The sequence below is a fragment of the Neophocaena asiaeorientalis genome, unplaced genomic scaffold (genome assembly GCF_003031525.2).
Source record: "Neophocaena asiaeorientalis asiaeorientalis breed wild unplaced genomic scaffold, Neophocaena_asiaeorientalis_V1.1 scaffold126, whole genome shotgun sequence".
Taxonomy (NCBI): domain Eukaryota; kingdom Metazoa; phylum Chordata; class Mammalia; order Artiodactyla; family Phocoenidae; genus Neophocaena; species Neophocaena asiaeorientalis.
The window spans coordinates 934,266-949,971 of record NW_020174565.1 but is presented as its reverse complement, the minus strand read 5'-3'; the positions used below and the strand labels follow the sequence as shown (position 1 = coordinate 949,971).

The 15,706-nt window shown below is 44.0% G+C and overlaps 1 non-coding gene across 1 annotated transcript; it reads left to right on the top strand.

Annotated features, from left to right (window-relative positions):
* Positions 1-14,645: 14,645 nt before the first annotated feature.
* Positions 14,646-14,752, top strand: LOC112408366 (U6 spliceosomal RNA). The gene has a single exon (XR_003004936.1). It is a non-coding gene; the product is annotated as a U6 spliceosomal RNA (small nuclear RNA).
* Positions 14,753-15,706: the final 954 nt, after the last annotated feature.

Sequence of the window (15,706 nt, the reverse complement as noted above, 5' to 3'; positions counted from 1 at the left end):
ATTCTTAATTCATCTTTACATGTTTTTCAAAACATCTGACCACTCTAAGGCATCTGACACTGCTGACTACCTTTCCTTAAAATTCTTCTCGGTTTCCTGTCACACTCTATCTTGGTTTTCTTCCTATTCTTGTCCATTCCTTCTCAGGCTGTTCTTTTCTCCACTCTACATTTAAATATATATTCTCCAGCACTTTGTTCTATCTAGATCTCTGTTATCTTTCAATTTATACTCCTCCTCCAGGGGCTACATCCATACTCACAGCTTTAGTTCCATGTATTCCAGATCTACGTACATACACTTAACTACTGGACATACAATCATCAAATCTTACACAATCTCCTTAAAATGTCAGGAATCTCTTCTCTCCATTCCCTCTATCATTACCTTGGTTCAGGTTCTAATTGTTTCTCTCTGACAGCAATGAATGACCTCTTCACTAGTCTCACCAGTACCAAGCTAGACAAGGCTAGTAATTAGTAAGCATTCTAAAATTTAAATGTGATCATGCTGCTCCCCTGCCAGAATTATTCAGTAGGTCCCTATGGCTTTCAGGAAGAAGTTCAAATTGGCTTACACAGTAAATTCCTGCCAATGTCACTAAGCTCTATCTCTACCACACTCAATCTTTTGGCCAAACTTTGTAATCGGGATACAGTTTGTATCTGTAACCCCTCCTCACCTCTGCATATGCTGTAAACCTAATCAGGGTATTCCCCAACAATCGCTGAATACCAATTCTGACCTAAAGTATAACTTCATCCAGGAAATCTCTCCTAAACTCATAGGCTAATTTAGATACCTGCTCTCAAGGCTCACATAAATTCTCCTCCTCAGTTTCTTCCATACCAATCACATTCATGTATAGGTCTTCTCCATTAGACTATTACCATTCTCCAGAGAAAGAGCACTTTGTTTTTTGTTTTGGCCTCACGACATGTGCGACCTTAGTTCCCCAACCAGGGATCGGACCAGGGATCAGACCAGGGATCGAACCAGTGCGGAGTCTTAACCACTGGACAGCCAGGGAAGTCCCACAGAAAGAGCACTTTGTATTCCCTGTACCTGACACACAGAAGGCATCTGACAATTGCTGTTTGAAGGAATGAATGAGGATTAAATGAGAATTTCTATTTTGGTAAAGTTATTCTAGTGATAATGAACTTGCTCCTTTTACTAGAATGGGCAAATCCTTCACTGCAGTTGAAATGGCACAGGGGCTGAAAGCTCTTATCACCTCATCTCTCACTATTCATGAACAAAAAATTAATTTTGTAGCTAAATATAAATTTGTTTAAAGGCACAGGTTTGTCCTCTGTGAAAAGGGAAAAGCAAATGACATTCTAAACTAGGTTATTTAAAACAGAATTCTATTTCCCCACCAAACTCCTCCCAATCAATACCCTGTTCCACCATTACCACCCTTTCCAAAGAAAACTTTTTCTTCCTCCACCTTAATTAACTGTTTAGCCAGAACCTTAGAGCAACTGTGTGTTCATTTGAGAGGGGACAATGCTGGTAAAGGAGGGGATGAAGGAGGGTGAGTAGTAAGTGTCCAGTTCTCTTAAGAAAACTTACTCCATGTTTTCTTTTCACATCCCAGCCCAGGGAGGTGATTTAAGAAAAGCCCTCAATAATCATCTTCACTCTCTCTTCCACAGCCTTGAGGTCAAGCCAAAACTACAGTTTGATTTAATAAAATGTCTCACAAGGGAAGTGAACTAGAGCGAACTGCATGGAATTTTGAGGGGGACTAGAGATTACAATGAGTTCTATGAGGTCAATCACCCAACAGGTAATTGAAATGATTCTGTCCAGAAAAGACCTACTGCCTCACTGTACCCTCCCTTCCCTCCCTTTCTTCCACCCACTGCCAGCCCAAGCACAGAAAAGGCATCAAGTCATAATAAACACTAACCGATTAAAGACTAAAAGTATACACTGCTCCCTAAACATCTCAAGATATTTTTCTAACAATCTGCATTTGTTGCACCAAATGATAAAGGAATAAGATTGTCATTCATCTCCCGCAAGCGGCAAAAATATAACTGGCATAACTGCTAGGTGAAAGTCACATACTCTTGGGCTCACACAACCACTACCATTAGGAATAAGGTAGACAACAGTGCAGGGAAGACTGGGGATCGGAGTGAAAAGAGTGGGTCTCAAGAAACTGTAAGGAAGTTTGTGATTAAGAGCCCCAAATCCGAGCTTCCCTGATGGCGCAGTGGATTAGAGTCCGCCTACTGATGCAGGGGACACGGGTTCGTGCCCCGGTCCGGGAAGATCCTACATGCCGCGGAGCGGCTGGGCCCATGAGCCATGGCCGCTGAGCCTGCGCATCCGGAGCCTGTGCTCCGCAACGGGAGAGGCCACGGCAGTGAGAGGCCCGCGTACCGCAAAAAAAAAAAAAAAAGAACCCCAAATTCAACAATCCATTCTTTACAAAATTATAGAACACCCCCCCAAAAAAAAGGTCGAAGGAGAAATCGATTTAGAAACTTGTTCGACTCTTTTCAGCTATTTGTAAGCACACAGAACTTTCAAGCCTGGGTGTACTTTTTCAAATAAAGATTTCCAAGCCTCACCTGCCAGAAATTCTTTATAAGTTTGTAATGGAGCCTGGGAATTGGCATGTTTACTTAAAAAGCTCCCCAGGGACTCTGATCAACAGCTAGGTGTGTCAGAAATGCTATACACCTTTACCAGAAGGGCTCCTTCTAACCCTTACGGACACCCTACGAGTCTATATTAATTATCGAAGTTCTTCCTAACAGCTCCAGGCCACCTCATCGAATCCCTCTGTGTTCTCCATCACCCCTAGGATTACTGCCTTAATTTCAGTTCATTCCTCACAACAGCGGTCTATCTTTCTCATCTCCACCCTTGTAGTAATCAAGTAATAAGCAGAAGAGTAAAACAAAGGGAAACTATCACTTCAATACCCGGAAATCCTGTCAGTTCTAACATACGAGGGAAGCAAACCCATTCTAGGCATTCCAACCTGCACTGAATTTTGAACGCATCGAAACACTTTCAAAGGTGGTCTGTGAAGCGGGTCTGAAAGGTTAAGTTAGAAGAGAGCTCCTCGATCTGTAAAGGATGGGCCAAGATTCTGAAAGGAAAAGGGAGACCTGAAAGCGGGGCGGGTCGGGGAGCCGGGCGAGCGGGCCGTGCGGGCACCTCCGGCCGGTTCTGACACTCGACACCCCAGCCTTCACTCAGGTTGCTAGGAAACAAAAAGGCTCCACGTTCCCGGCAATTCCTCCCGGGCCTGCAGGAGAAGACAGGGCCCTCGGGGCCCGAGGACGCCACGGGGACAGGCCTTGGCACTGCCCCGGGCACTGCCCCGGGGGCGCGGCAACGAGGCAGCTCCGGGGCCCGGGAGCTCCGGCTGAGGGGCCAGGCGCAGGGAGCGGGCCGGGAGTTAGCGGGGAGGGCGGGCTGGCCTCCGACCGGCCGCGAACGGGCCCTCGGCGCCGAGCGGCGCCCGGGGAGGCCGTGGCGGGCTCGGCTCCCGTCAGGCCGCAGCCCAGGGTCCGGGGCGGGGTGAGGGCCCTAAACGACCCCCCGGCTCCGCGCGGGGGAGGGGGCGTCTACTCACACGTGCTGACTCGGGGTGGGATGGGGAGGCGGCGCTGGGCGGGAGGCAGCGGCCGAAAGAGCGACCCCGCCCGAGGCCACTCCCTTACCTGGCTTCGCAAGGCAGACTCCACTCAGCCCTCTTCTGCGCCGCCGGCGTCATTTTCCCCGGCCTTTCGGCTCCTTTTCCCCACCCCCTCCTCGAGCCCCCCGCCCGCGCAGCCGGCTTTCGGCCGCAACCTACGGTTTCCCGCGGCTCCCCGCCCCGCCCCTACACTCCGCTTGCGTAGACGCTCACTTAGGTGAGCCAGCTTCACGGGCTAGCGTTGGTAGAGAAGCCGGGAGCCGTCCTCGGGCTTCTTGTCCAGCCGCTGCCGTCTTCGCCGCCGAGGCCGGGAGCGGAGTGGCCGGCGGAGTGTGCTGGGCTCACCGACCTTGAACAGGGCCGGGACCGAGGCTCATGGTGCACGTGGATCCCACAGCCCCCTCCAACTGCTGTCTCGTGGCATCGCGCTGCCTGCAGCCTGCCCCGCAGGTCACCGAACATAAGGCGGCGAGCGCGGGGCCGATGAGGGGGTGGAGGGCGGCCTCCATGGCAAACGGCCTGTGATGTATGCAGCAGCTTGTCACGTCAACAGCTGGGTGTTCACTGTACCCCCGGCTTCCCTACAGCAGGGCTCCCCTTTCGAGCCACTCCTATCAGATACATTGGGGTTTTCAGGAATTTTTCCTCAAAAAATAGCATTACATGATATTAAGTATTTGATCCTTATTGTTGCCCTTGTCAGAATATTTGATTCATGTCAAGGTGTGTTATGTAATAATCCGTTATGGGATTTTAATCCTTCGGAGAGGAAAAATTAAAGCCCCCTTGAAAGGGTTTCAGCTTTAGACCTTAACACAGTGTGAGTGACAAGTTACAGTCGCAGATGCGGTTTTTCACCAACACCTTTGTTTTGTTGACAGCTTTGAAGAAGAATGAGGTGGAAGCGTGAACCTAGGCATTTCACCGTTATTCAATAATTTAAATGCTTTTTTGTTTGTTTGTTTTGGTTTGGTTTTGGCCATGGTGCATGTGGGAATCTTAGTTCCGGACCAGGGATTGAACCTGTGCCCCCTGCAGTGGAAGTGTGGAGTCTTAATCACTGGACTGCCAGGGAAGTCCCAAATGTTTCTTTTTTTTTTTTCTAATGGGCCCTTAATTCCGAGATATATCCACACAACTGATAGATCTATAAGGTGAGGTCACAACCACATGAATGGAGCTAAAGAAATCTAGAACATTATAAAGCATCCTCAATTTGCTTCAGAAAAGAAAAAGGTTTCATTACCATGCTTTGTTAAAGCTTTCCGCTATGAACAAAATGAATCATAAATAGAAGCCATTGAAAGGCCTAGTTAATTCAATTCTGTCGTTTATTTTCTACGGTGTCCTTGGCACTGTGTTAGATGTTATGCAGGTGTCATGAGCTTTGCTCTCAATTCATTTATACTCTTGGATATCTATCAAAATGAAAAGACAAAAAATGGTATTTGCCAAAGTATTAAATTTTTCATTAACAGTGACTATAATGAGGCTAGGAAGAAGAACGATTGGATTTGTATGGACTTAGAGAAAACCTCATGGAGGAAATGGGTCTTAATGTTCATCTTTAAATGACAGTTCCTAGAGTAATACTCACTGAATTATTTGTCCAATGAACAGCGAATTCCCTCCACCACCAAAGTACCTTTTGTATTTTTTTTTTCTTCCTTTCCTCCATAACAAGGTAGAGCAAGAAGGCTAATTTTAACTTCAGATTTCTTGGGAGGAGGAGGAGTACTTGATGTGGGGGCGGGTACTTAATCGCAGTAGTCCAGGTGCTTTTCAAATTCTCTTATAAAATGATTCTTGGATTCCAAATTTCACATTTTCAATAATATATTCCCAATCATATTTTACTTATTTTGACCACCTTAGGAAGTGGTATTTTCTGCTTACTAGAATGTTTCCCTTTACTCATTAAGAATCCTTAACCAGAACATTAATTTTGTGACTTATAATTTTACTTGCTTCATTCTTTCTCTGATGGCAGCCTTACTCATGCCCTAATCCAAACATGTTTGTATTACTTCTCATATACTCTGAGACTCAAATAAGCAGTTGACATACATGTAAGCATATAGTTGGCCATATGTGGAAATACATCAAAAATGTGGGTATAAGGAAAATGTAGTAACCCACTGAGAGTTAAGCTTAGAAAAATAAACCATAAATGCCAAAAGACACAATCTTCTGTCTTGGCAGCATTTCATACAAAAAACTACTTGATATTTTTATGGCAGCATCACAGATTTACTCCAATTACGTTCAGCTGTGTAAATAAAACCTCCTCAGTTTGGGGGCATAGGGGGAAAACCCTAAATGTTAGACCAGCTTTATAAACTTTGTTGAAATAATTTAAACATTTCCTTTAAGTTTAGGTTAAAACACTCAATCTGTTAATAGTCCATTTCCCTCGGTTGGCTCCCCTCAAAATGGCATCTGGAATAAGAGGAAGGACAAAGGGTAGCTGACATGAGTTTGAGACACAACTGGGGAATCTTGGTCCTGCAGGTCTCCTTTGAATTCTTGCTGGACTTTTCTGCAGAGAAGATAATTTTGGCTGCTCTCTAAAATGCAATGAGTCCTGGGCATTGTGCTGCTGGTACCTGCTGGTCAGGGCTACTCTGGCCTGTCTTGCCCGGTTCAAGGCCTTGTCCCCAGCGCTCATCTCTCCTCTCAACCTAACACACCTTTCTTCAACTTTTTGTTCCAACCATAATCCTGTTGATGAAAATTAATCAGTCGATCTAAGAAAGAAATGGAAAATTTTATTCGAGCCAAATTTGAGCATTATGACCTGGGAAGAGTATCTCAAAAAGCTTTGAGAACTGTTCTGCCTATTAGAAGTCAAGGCACAGTTTTATAAGTTTTTTGAGACAGAGGACAGTACATCAAATGACATTATTGACAGTTTACATAATCCAGATCTAAGTGTCATGTCATCATGGTGGGTCACGTGACCCCTTACAAGCTCAAGGAGTAACGTTATCTTTTAAAGAGTTGTCTCGTTGATGCTAAGGAGAACATCACTCTTTATGGTTCAACAGGTATTCCTGCTGATGGGGGAGGTTTGGTCGATGCATAATGCAGATACATGATGCACAGTGGTAGGAGAGAGGAAGCCAAAGGTCAGAGAAGAATTTTTTATGTTTACATTTTTGTCTTGCCATAAAATATGAATTTTATTTCACAATCCCTTGGACTGGAAAGAATGGACCTTTCCCCTTGCTGTTTATGGCTGATTGGGTTGATTGGGTGCTGCTCCCATATGTAAAACTCTTCAGTCAAGTCTACTAAGCCAGGTAATTAACATACTAAAGGGGGAGATAAGTGAATTTAGAAAATTAATTACTTTCTTTACAAAGCCTGGATTTGTCTTGTTATAAAACCTTCAAAGTTTTGCTGGTAAAAGTGACTGCCTTTGAAGAAGTGAACGGGGAAGCTGGGAGATGGAATAGAAGAGAGGCTTATCTTTCACTGTCTACCCTTCTGTATCTTTTTAAATTAGTACCATGTGCGGTGCTGACCTTCAGCTGCTTGGCAGCCGTGCAGGTGCAGCTCTTCTAGTCCTTTTCAGCCTGGCCCCTGATTGGTCAATAGTCTGTTCTGAATGGCCAGTGCCCATCTGGTTCCAGTTGTTAAATATTTTCTTTTTCTTTTAATTTTTTTTTTAAATTTTATTTATTTATTTATTTATGGCTGTCTTTACTTTGATTTTGGCTGTCTTTGTTGCTGTGCGCGGGCTTTCTCTAGTTGCGGCGAACGGGGCCTTCTCACTGCAGTGGCTTCTCTTGTGGAGCACGGGCTCTAGACGCACAGGATTTAGTAGTTGTGGTACACGGACTACAGTAGTTGTGGCTTGCAGGCCCTAGAGTGCAGACTCAATAGTTGTGGCTAGTGGGCTCAGTAGTTGTGGTGCACAGGCTTAGTTGCTCTGCGGCATGTGGGATCTTCCTGGACCAGGGCTCAAACCTGTGTCCCCTGCACTGGCAGGCAGATTCTTAACCACTGTGCCACCAGGGAAGTCCAAATATTTTCAATATTACTCCTGATCATGTACATAAATAACCTATTCACTGAAGGCATATAATTTAATTGTTTAAGCTTGTTTTGGAAATGTTCTTATTTTCCAAAAAAAAAAAAGCAAAGTTCTTTACATTCCTGTTAAATTAATACTAATTTCTTCTTTTCCCCTCTTCACCCCAGCACGTGCGCGCGCGCGCGCACGCGCACGCACACACACACACACACACAGGCAGATGGATGCCTCAGGCTAAGTAAGAAGGAGTTCAAGTGAATAAAAATGTGAAAGGGAAACCATAATAGGCACCATGTTCCTATCAACAAGCATTTTTTTTTTTTTGGCCTCACTGCACAGCTTGCAGGATCTTAGTTCCCCAACCAGGGATTGAACCCACACCCTCAGCAGTGAAAGCACAGAGTCCCAACCACTGGACCACCAGGGAATTCCCAACAAGCATTCATAAATCCTACTTCCATCCCCCACTCTAACAAATCATGATTTTTGTTTAGGTAGCTTCTATTTTTCTCCCAGCTCTATCTTTTAGGAGGTAACCCTTATTCTCAGCTCAAGGGGGAAACCCATGATTGAGATGAGCCAATCTGGATGGGTTATTTCTTCTTACACATTTAGGCCTGGGCCTGTGACTCAATTATGATCAAGGAGGTGTGACAGGAATTCTTCTGAGGGGCTTCAGCAAGTGCTTTCCTTTGCTGATCAAAAAACAAATAGGAATAAACAATTCCATGCTACTTCTGGATGTTTTTCTGTCTATCTACGCTGCCTGAAACTCTGCAACCATCATGAAACCATGAAAAGAACAAGCCAGAGGATAAGCCAAAGGACTGAATATGTCAGAGCTGAAAGATTGAAGAACGGAGGTCCTTGATGTAATTGACCATTAATCTCATCAGCCCTGAAACCGCCCTACAGTGAAGTCTTCACCACTGGACTGCCGGGGAATTCCCTACCCTACCTCCTGTTAAACCTTTCTAATAGTTTAAGCCATTCTCAGTTGGCTCTTTTGTTATTTGTAGCTCAGAGTATCTGACCTAGGTATTTGCTTAATGACTACCAGATCTGTTCCCCCTGCACTGCCCCCCTCAGTCCTCTATTCTGCTCTGTACTGCTGGAGTTAACCCTTGCAAACTGTATCCCATTTTCCCTTACCAACTGACTTCTTGCTATATTCAGCCAGTGGGAGGCATTGAAGAGAAACTGGAAGGGAGAAGTCAAGGTATTTCTCCCTCTGTGATATTGTGATTTATAATAAGAAATATATATTTGGTCTTTGTTCCTGTTTTGGGCACAGAGCTCTCCTAAAAACCTTTTGAATTTCCTAATTGATAAGAACAGTAAAGGTATCTTTTTTTATGTTACTAAGGTGACTTTGGGAAAGCCCCAGAGGTTGGAGGTTGGTCTCCAGAGGAACCAACCAAGTGCTTAAAGGGTTGGAACTTTTAGTACCATACCCAGACCTCCAGGGAGAGAGGGGCTGGAGTTTGAGTTCCCTCACCAATGGTTAATGATTTACTCAATGATGCCTCTGTAATGAAGCCTACGTAACAACCCCAAAGGACAGGGTTTAGAGAGCTTCTGACTTGGTGAACACATGGAAACTGAGGAAAGTGGCCTGGTTAGAGAGCATGGAAGCTCTGCATCCTTTCCCCCATCCTTAGCCCTACACATCGCTTCATCTGGTTGTTCCTGAGTTGTACATATCCTTTTATAATAAACCAGTAATCTAGTGAGTAAACTGCTTTCCTGAGTTCTGTAAGCCACTCTAGCAAATTAATCAAACCCAAGTAAGGAGTAGTGGGAACCTCTGATTTATAGCTAATGGGTCAGAAGCACAGGTGACAACCTGGACTTTTGATTTGGTGTCTGAAGTGGGCAGGGGGATGGGCAGTCTTGTAGGACTGAGCCCTTAACCTGTGGGATCTGGCACTATATTCAGGTAGGTATCAGAATTGAGTTGAATTGTAGGACTCTCAGCTGATATCTGAGACTTGTTTAGCATATGGGAAACACCCCCCTACACACACGCATTGCAATTGGGTGACAGAATTTAACACTCTCTTTGCTTCTGGCAGTGGCCTCATTTCTTCCATGTTTCTGAAACTGTGGACCTCAGATTGGGACTTGAACCCACCATCTTTTCATCGAGATCACACACGTGGTCTCAGGTCTTAATGAAGCTCAGGTTCTTTTTTGTTTAAATTTATTTATTTATTTAGGCTGCTCTGGGTCTTAGTTGCAGCATGGGGACTTCTTAGTCATGGCATGCAGGCTTCTTGGTTGCGGCATGCATACGGGATCTAGTTCCCCGACCAGGGATGAATCTGGACCCCCGGCATCGGGAGTGAGGAGTCTTAACCACTGGATGGCTAGGGAAGTCCGAAGCTCAGGTTCTTGATGTCTCATCACAGAAAGAATCCAGTGACAGACAAAGTGATAGGTAAGAAGTGGATGTATTTAGAGAGAAACACGCTCCACAGACAGAGTGTAGGCCATCTCAGAAGGCGAGAGGCACAGAAATATGGCATGGTTAGTTTTTATGGGCTGGATAATTTCATAGGCTAATGAGGGGGAGGATTATTCCAACTATTTTGGGGAAGGGGTGGAGATTTCCAGGAATTGGGCCACCCCCCACTTTTTGATCTTTGATGGTTGGCCTCAGAACTGTCATGGTGCTGGTCTCTCTCTCTCTCTCTCTCTCTCTCTCTCTCTCTTAGCTTATGCTAATGTATTACAATGAGCATATAATGAGGCTCAAAGTCCAATGGAATTCAAATCTTCTGCCATCTTGGATCTAGTTAGTTCTAACCAGTTTTTGTCATGTCCTATGGCTATATCCTTCTTTTAAAGGTTGTCCCCTGCCTCCTTCCCTCCTGTTTCAGTTCCAGCTTCTGGGAGACCACCCTTCCTTCTATGATCCTGGTTCCTGCTGGACAGTCCCTGCCTTTTCTCAGTGGCTTCTGTGTTTGCCTTGCTATCACACTTGGTCTTTCAGCAATTCTGACATCTTTGTAATTAATTTTCTGTATTAAACATTTTCTTTTGAACTACTTATTGAGAGCTTTCTTTCCTGACTGGACCCTGACCCATTTCCTAACTGAATCAACACTTTAGAAGGACAAGGGGAAGGTAAAGGAGAAAAAAACACTGCAAAAGTGGTTCTACTTCCCAGAACAGAAGGGACTGAGTTACTTTCCATTGCAAGTTTAAATTCCCTCCTCACAGCTCTGCAAATTAGCACAAATGGAAACTCAAAAGTGAGATCTAATTAAACATAGAAAATAAAGGAATTCACCTTTTTAGTCTACCCTGGTTTGGGACAGTTAAATTTCAACTCCTTCATAAATGTCATTATAAATATGCATTTTCATGCTATTTACCTTACATTTAATTCCATATCAGCAGCATTTTTATGTACTATTATACAGCTGTCGTTTTAAATAATATTCCTATTAGTAACCCCATTGGGCCTATGTATCCTGTGAAGTAAAACCTCCATGTTACAGATCGATTAACATAGAGGTGTGTATAGTCCCAACTTGAGACTGTCACAGTTTCAAGAATATGGAATTGAGATCCCTATATTCTAGTCAGTCTCCATTAAGTGCATTAATGTTGCCTGAAAACTGGGTTCGCCTCTTGGTGGATATCTAGCCAATAGACACAACCAAGCCAAAGGTTGGGAGAAGGAAGGACTTATTACTTGCAACAAGTAAGGAGAACACCAGGGATCTCTCCTAAAGCACTGTCTACCTGAACAGCAAAATTGGGGAAGTTTTAAGCTAAGGGTACATGCATATTCGTGAAGGGGCTTGAGCAGAGGAGAATTCAGCATAGAATTGGGGCAAAGGTTGACAGAGTCCAAGATTTAGTTGATTGAAGTCAAGAGGGTCAACATCACATTTCTTCCATCCTGCACCTGGTCAGGGCGGGGCAGGGTGGGGGTGCTTAGTTCCTGCAGCACTGAAAGATATATTATTATGTATATCCCTTGAGGAGGAACTAGGACTCTGTTTTATCACTGTGCTTTTCTCTCTTCCTGAATTCCTTTGTTCCCTTATGATCATTAATACTGAGACCTGTTCAAGGGCAAGCTTTGTGGCCAGGCTCAGATCACAAAATGTCTGAGACCAAAATGGCTTCTCTTATGTCAAGAAAGCAGTTCCTGGTTCTCTTTCTCCGGAGACGCCCTTATTTATCTGCTTACATTAACTTGGAAGGTATGTTAACAGGAGCTGTGGGGCAGCCACCTCCTTCCTTCCCCAGGCGTAGAAAGCCAATCTGTAGAGAGCAAACCAGCAGTGAAAAACATATTCTGAATGCAGCTAAAGTTGTTTCACTGGATAGACTATGTTGTCCTCAGAGGCAGAGCTATAGATTAGACCAGAAATGGCAAGAGATTTCAACAAATCAACTCACATTCCAAATTTTCTTTGACGATGTTTGGGAGAAAGTTATAGAAGAAAAAGATTCCTCTCCCGGTCCTTTGTCCTCCTCCCCACCTCCTCCCTTCCTCCTCCTCCCTTTTTCTTTTTCCTTTTTTGCTTTCATTTACTTCACACATTTATTGACATCTTCTGTGCATTGTTCGGTTCTGGGCTCACAGCCAGGACAAAGGCAACTATTACAAGATTAGTTCTAGTATAACAGTGGAGGCAAAAGCTTCACACCAGTTTTTAAAAGCAAACAAAGCCTAATTTTTAGGGAACTAGAAGAACAGTTCAGAACATAACCACTCTTCTTTCTGTTCTTAAAGTTAATTATTCCAGCCATTTCCCCCTCAATACATATGCATTTGTACTTCCTCAAAAGGAGACAATCTAAAGCCCCTTCCAGCTGTGCTTCTAGAGGCAATGTCACAAGACTACTATATTTTCCAGTGCAATATCTCTTACTTCTTCCTTTAGTTGAGTCTTAATCTAGTCCAGTTTTGTTTGTTTGCTTTTGTTTGTTTGTTTTGGCCGTGCCCCACGGCTTGTGGGATTTTAGTTCCTCCACCAGGGATTGAACTCGTGCGCTTGGCAGTGAAAGCTCAGAGTCCCAACCACTGGATGGCCACGGAATTCCCCTGGTCCAGTTTTAATATCTCATCATCCTGCAGTGTTGTTTTTTTTAAAATTAATATTTTGCCACATTTGCTTTCTCACTCTCTGCATACGGTAATGAATTTTTTAAAATATTTATTTATTTAGGTTGTGCCAAGTTTTAGTTGAGGCATGCACGTGGGATCTAGTTCCCCAACCAGGGATCGAACCTGGGTCCCCTGCATTGGGAGTTTGGAGTCTTACCCACTGGACCACCAGGGAAGTCCCATCCTGCAGTCTTAGGCTAAATCATAAATGTAATCCCTATCAACCACCTCTCATGTGCCACAATGCAAAACAAATACAACTACAATAAGAATTTCCATTTAGAACGTGGAGAAAGGAGAAGGAACCATAGAATATGTACCGTCTGCTGTTGGACAGAGTTAATGAAGCAAAGCAGAGAACAACTGAGTCTCATGGTTGACTTGAGAGTGGTGAGAATCCCGTTGTCAATGAATCTGGCTCTCTGATATTACCTGCTGGGATAATTACTGTTGCCAGGGGAACACCTAAAAGGACATTAGCATAGACTAGCCTGTCTAAGGAGAAGGAAGGCGTCTATCTCATTTGCAATTCATTTTTTTGTTAAAGGTATTGGGGTACCAAAATGAGACTCTTCTTGAGACTCTAAGGAATTAGGACATTCTGCCTTATTGATTTTATTTTTATTTATTTTTAAAAATCAGCTTTATTGAAGTATTATTTATGTATGATAAAATGCACCTACTTTGATGAATTTTGGTAAATGCTGCCCTGTTGATTTTAATGAATCACAGGCCTGTCACAGGTTGGGTTTCTGCTGGTGCTACATTTCTGATAAAACTGCAGTCATCTGTTTATCAGTTTCATTTTAGGGGAACTTCCTCACAGTAAACACCAAAAAATGTGTCAGGTCATGGGGCTGCTAAATTGAAGACAAGACTGGGCGACCCTCAGATTTTCTATTTGTTAGCAGCAACTTTGGGGATAACACATATCCAGGGCACTCTGTTTGACAAACTTTGTCTTAGGACAGTGTAGATGGAGAAACTGGCTGGGCTGGCAGAGAACTCTTGCTCTCTGTCTTCTAGAATATCACTCTACCCCCCAGACTGAATTCCAGTCCAATATGCTTTGCCATGGCATTGCCATCCTGTTTGTCAGGAGGGGAGCCAGTGTGTGGCACTGTGGTACAGCTCAGCAAGGCAGGGTACCCCAAATCCTCCATTCATTCCTCCCCCGTGGCCAGGATCTCACCCTTTCTCAGTCAACGCTGTAATCTTATGCACAGAAAGGGAAGTGAATCAGGGAACTCGAGCTCTTCACTTTGGTCCAGCAGATGATTACTTTCTTGAGTTGGACCTCAGCATTCTCACTTTCCAATTCTTCTTTTTCTCTACCTGCATCCAGGAAAGTCTCAATGAGAGCATGCAAATTTCTTGTTGTACTTTATTGAAGGTACTCAGGAAAATGTAACAGTATCTGATTTTCAGTCTGGGTCCAATCAGGAAAGAGATTTGAACCAACAATTATTTGAACAGAGAAAGTTTAATATGAAGAATTTTTAACTCTACTAGGGGATTAACATGAGAAGTAAAGGGGGAGGGGATAAATTGGGAGATCGGGATTGACATATACACACTACTATAGGTAAAATAGAAAACTAATAAGGACCTGCTGTATAGCACAGGGAACTCTACTCAATACTCTGTAATGGTCTATATGGGAAAAGAAGCTAAAAAAGAGTGGACATATGTATATGTATAACTGATTCTCTTTACTGTACCCCTGAAACTAACACCACATGCTAAATCAACTATACTCCAACAAAAATTAAAGTAAAAACAGAGAACTCTAAAGAATATAGAGTTGAGTGCTCGCTTCAGCAGCACATGTACTAAAATCAGAACAATACAGAGAAGATTAGCATGGCCCCTGTGCAAGGATGACACTCGAATTCATGATGCATTCCGCATTTAAAAGAAAAAAATAATAATACAGGGTTGAGATAGAGTACCCAAAGAAGGACTCTACCTCCACCCCCAGACCTTTGTCCAGACCTTGCTGGAGAAGGGCCCAGCTGTGGCTCGCAGGATGGCAGAGAAGTCACTGTGGTGCCATGCTGTTGGAACTTGCTGGAAGTCTGTCCTCTAGTTTGCTTCAGGCAAACTCTTCCCTCCTGGCGGTCCCCAAAGGCGAAATTATTTAAGCTCAGGATATTTAGTGTGAAAAACAACAACAGTGTTGTCAAACCCAAATTCCTGTGCCTGGTGCACAGTGAGACCAAACAAGCAAAAACATCAGAGTTTGGAGCAGAGAAAGGTTTGTTGCAGAGCCAAGCAAGGAGACGGACAGCTCGAGCTCAAAAAGCCCAAACTCCCTTATGGTTTTCGGGGAAGAGTTTTTATTGGCAAAATTTGGGGGGAGGGCTGCAGGGTGTATGACTTTCTTCTGATTGGTTGGTGGTAAGGTAACAGGGTGGCGTTCCAGGAATCCCAATTATCAGCCTTCTGGCTCCAGTCATTCTGGTGTCCACATGCTTGTGCCCAGCCTGAAGTTACCATCCTCCACACTGAATGGGGGCCTTAGTTTCTGTAGAAGAGCTCAGAGATATATACCAGACTGCTATGCATATCCCCCCCTAGGAGGAACCAGAACTCTGCCCCATCGCTGCACTATTCTTTCTGACTGCTTTTCCTTTGTTTCTGCATTCCCTCATTTCCCTGATTAGTAACAGTTTGAATCTGCCCTTTGGAACTCAAAGCAGGTCTAAGAGGCTGAAGTCTTTTTCCTACAAACAAGACATGGGGAGACACAGAAAGGCTATTGTACCTGGGAGGGTCCCACAGGATCCTGCTCGGTTTCAACAGTACCCATAACAAAAACAAGAACTGCCGTCTCATCTTAAGAGTTCCATCAATATTCCTATAAAGA